Below are 4,978 nucleotides of genomic sequence, written 5' to 3' on the forward strand. Positions count from 1 at the left end.
TCACTCCAGTCCCATGAAATGACTAAAATCTCCTATTATTTGCCCTTTGCCTTGGCTAAGATTCTGTCCTCAGACCTCAGCCTGTGTCTGTCATCAGTAAATGTCCCTAGGGGAAGAGATTAACTGTTCCACAGCCTACTTCTAAATTTTTCTCTACTCTCTGAAATTTTAATCAATTTAGTCTTCATTGTTTCCAAGTTCTTTAAGGCCTTGAGTTGTTTGTAGGAATAACAGCTGTTGCAATGATTACATTCTACCATGAGAAGCTGCCAGTATCCATTCAAATATTGATTCTGTTCATTCTCTATTTTGTCCTCTCTTTCCAGGACTCCAGTATAATATATTTCTGAATTTCTCACTGCACGTCCGAGTATTGTATGTTTTTCTCTGTGTTTTCTTTCTTCTCTTCTCTCTGATCTTTAGTCTAGTTATGTGATATACGGTTGTACTCTGCAGTTCTCCAGACTATGAATCCACTTTTCTGCTGTGTTTAATTTAGTGTTAAATTTTAGCATGTATTAAATGTTTATTTCAGTTATTATTAGAAATTGGGAGGAAGGGGTAAAGCATATGGCCTATGATACTTTCACTCCTTTACTGGGGGAATACCTATGAAGAAAGGAAGAAAAGCAGATAAGGTAACATAGTTTAACCTTGGAGACTAGGTATGCATGTAAAATGGCTAATGATATTTACTAGGTAGAAGAGACTTTGTCTCTATCTGACTCTCTCTAGCTAAGGATAACCCATATAAAATGGAATCCAAATATGAAAAATGGCTTCCTGGAGAATGTCACATAAGTTATACAACTCCCTGGGGTACTAAATGAAAATGTGTCTGATTTGAAATGCTCTCTGTTGTATGAGGAAGCCCATGAACATCATTTAGAGGCTTCATCTATTCTGAGCTGGAGGTTCATGTTTGATAAAGGAATAAAGGACCTGTGAGAGTCATCACTGATGTCCCAGAAGCTTCTTTCTCTTTTGCCTTTTGATTGCTTTTACCCTTGACACTATTTAGTAAAGTTTGATACTGGGTAAGATCTCTGATTCACATGATTCTCAGTTAATAATCTGATTCTGTGTATTATAGATCTGGGTTTCCATTTGCTTATTTTTGGTGAAATTATCTACTTTATCATACATTTCTTGGTCATATTAATCACAATTATTTTATTTTAAAACAATATCTTTAACCATCCACTAAGGGGTGGTTTCTATTATCTATTTCTTTGTACTCTTTGAATTTTGGTAATTATTTTGTCCCTGGCATGCCTGGTAGTTCAGGATTGTATGGTAGACATTATGTATAAAAATTGAAGAGGCTGTGGATGATGTTATATTCTTAAATTTGCTTCCAAATGAAGTTATAGTAGGACAGATGACCTTGTTCCATTCAGAGATTGAGCTGATTTATGGCTAAGGCTGAGTTTATAGTGTTTATGAACACTGAAATTTGCCCTTATCCCATAGCATGGCCTTACAAGAGCCTCAGCTGAAAGCCTAGGGCATTTCTGAGACCATTTCTCCTTGGGACCATACTATAATTTTTAGCCCATAACCTTGTGAGACTGCCATGAGCTCTTCTTTGTTTTTTAGCCTGATTTCTTGATCTTTTACCCAGCTCAGGTGGGAAATCAACCAATGCCTTGTGGGAAAAATCAACAGAAATGTTGATCTTGCCTCAGTGCATTTCCCTCTTTTCAGGACATTGACCTCATAACTTTTGGGTTGGTTGTTTCCTGATGCCTCTAAATAGTAGATATTAAAAGTTTAGCACATATTAATAGTTGTTCCAAGATGAAGAGTTTTTCCATTACTGGCTGTGCAGTCGTAGCCACAAGTAGACGTCTAGATGGTCTCTTTTGAGAAAGGATTGACTCTCCAACTATGTTAGACATTTTACTTAACACAAAGAAATGGAGGTAAAAAGCTTGTCTTTTTATAGAACAGAAAAAAAAATTAGCTGCAGGCTTTTCATAATTTGAGCATATTTTCCTTGTGGTTAAACAATAAAATTGCCTTTGAAAAGGTTTTTCTTGCACTTTTGATAGTAAGAACATTAAAGTCAAAGATGTTTAAGGATAAGTAGGTAGGCCCATTATGCTTTGGGGTTGTCGTATAGAATATGTCTGTCTGGGGTAGAATGAGAGGTAGAGTTGCTAGGAAATATAAGTTGATGTGTATTTGTAGGAATTATTGACTGTCCTTCCAAGTAGTTGGGATTTTATTCTACATGAAATGAGGAGTTATGTGAGTCATATAAATTACATTAAGATTACAAACCATAATCATATTGTAGTTTAGTAAGATACAACTTTTATAAAATGCAAATAAAGGAAGAGTGATATTAAAATTAAAGGAATTATTGAAGAAACCATTGAAAGAGTGGAGGTGAGTGAAATTTGACTTGGACCTGAGCAAAAGCAGTGTCGCTAGGAATAGAAAAGATGAAATGGGCTTACATGATATTTCAGGAGAAGAGGCACTTGGACTTGATTATGTATTGGATTTGGAGAGGAAAGATATGAAAGATGAGTAAGACACTAACATTAAGCTATTTAATAAGATCTTTTAATTTGTATATTTTTAGAAATTTACTTATCAAGGAAGGTTGTGATCAGTGCTACAGTCTCAAGTTTTCTTAGCCTTCCTGAAAGTAGCAAGTCACTCTTGAAGAAGACTGGATTCCTTATATGAAGTTAGAGGAGGGGTGGGAGTTCTTTTATAGAAGAAACATATTTGAATAAAAGACCAGAGTCTTTGTACTGAATCATGGTTAGCACAGGAGAACCAGAGAAGCGCTACTAGCACAGTGAAAACCTCAAGTACTTAGAGAGTGGACTCTGATGAAAGTTATTCATCACTTCTCTCCCTACTAAATGGCTCAGCCCCTAATACAAAGCCAGCTAGCACTGGAGATTCATCAGCTAGCACCTATGGCCGAAGAAAAAGACAGATAAAAACTAAGAAAAGGGCAATGATAAAAATCTGTGCACTCTCAGGTGCTTTCACTCAGATGTCTATTTAATGTGCTGATTCTGACAAAGCAGCTAACATATCAAACTTGACCTGAGGATTAGAGTGACTTTAACTGCTTTATGTTTTATGGAGAAACATAATAATTGCTAAGGAGTCCTAAAAACTTAGAGTTTATGGGGAAATACTTTAAAAATATTTTTGTTGGTATTAAAAGTAATATGTTGTTATTGGAGAAAATTTGGAAAATATACAAGAAAAAGAAAATTAAAAATTATCCATAATCTTGCCATACAGAGATAATATTTTGGATGTAATCTTCCAAATTTTTTCCAAAATTATCCAAAACAGGCTCAAATTTATTTAGGATTAGAAATATAATCTCTGGAACAATATACAATTTTTATAAAATGAGAGAGTAGTTATGTATTTAGTCATTGAAGTGAATGCAATAAAAATATGTCTAATTAGAAATACCTTCTTGTTGCTACTTTAAGTAAAAAAAAAAAAGTATCCTTGTAATATAAAAACATGTGCTGCTCTTTGAAATTTGGAAGCATACATTCCTTACTCTAAGGGGAAAAATTGACTGAAACTCTTTCATATACCATTAACTCTCTACAGAATCTTAAGGAACTGTTTTCTGCATAATATAAACTATAGCAATCATTTCAACTATCTATAATCTCTGTAGTCCAATTCTAAATTAGAAAAGTTTATAAAACTAATGAGTAAATATGGTTTAAAATGATAAACATCACAAGCTGCAATCTGACACAAGTTCATGGCAAATCACTAGACATTACAGGGAAAATATGTTTTTAAAATTTTTATACTTCTATAACTGCATTAAAAGCTAGGAAAATCAGGAGCCACTGTGCTTGGAAGAGTAGAGCCTTTCCTGGAATCATTTCCATGCTCTCTCACAATCACAAGACACCTGTACCATTCACAGATCAGTTACAGGTCATCTCACATATAAAGGTAAATACTCAATCAAGATTCACCTAAAATTTGAATAATGCTAACACCATAATACAGAGGCAGCAAGCTCAACAAGCAGAAGAACGCAAATCCAAAGAGAGTGATTTAACAGACCAAGAAAAATATGATTAAAATAAACATAAACTATCTTCTCAGATTTTAAATATTTCAGCATTCAAAATAAGGAATCAGTGGGGAATCATAAAGACAAAAATGTGATTTTTGAAATACAAATTTCAATCACTTGGCTGAATAACAAAATGATCACAGATGAAAAGAGAATTGGTAAATTAAAAGATGAAGCTAAGAGAATCTCTCAGAATATAGCTGAAAAAGACAAAAAGAAAGTTAAATAAGAAATTCTGATCTTTCAATTTCCACATAGCAAATGACCAAGAAGAAAAAAAAATGATTGACAGGTTAAAAAATATATACAAAACAGTCATAGAAGTAGAAAATTCAGACCTGAACTAAATTTCTTTCCCATACTGAAAAGATAATTTGTTGAACAGAATGAATGAAAAAGACTACATCCAGATACATGTGATGAAATATTAACATTCACTGATTAAAAGAAAATTATAAATGGTTCTAGACAAGAAAAAATAAACAGAAAAGAAATGAGAATTCAATTCATATCATACTTTTCTTTTGCTTAAAAGGGGGTACAAGAAGACAATACAGTAAAATTTGTAAAGATGGAAGGAAAATAATTTTTATCTTAAAATTATTCATAGAATTATACACTCACATGTAATAGTGAAATATTGACATTCATTTATATTTGCAAAGGCTCAGAAATTTTATTACCCATAAACTCACCTGGAATGAATTACAGAAGTATACAATTTAGCAAAACATAAATGAAAAAAAAAACTGTGGAACCCAAGAAGCAATGACAATCTACAAAACCAGTAAATCTTTTGGTTATAATAACTGTTTACTGTTTAAGAAAAGTGTGTGCGTAATAAAACAATGGAATCAAAATAATACTGGTTGAGATCAGCATAAGAGG

This window comes from Lagenorhynchus albirostris, chromosome 3, assembly GCF_949774975.1.
Source record: "Lagenorhynchus albirostris chromosome 3, mLagAlb1.1, whole genome shotgun sequence".
Classification (NCBI taxonomy): domain Eukaryota; kingdom Metazoa; phylum Chordata; class Mammalia; order Artiodactyla; family Delphinidae; genus Lagenorhynchus; species Lagenorhynchus albirostris.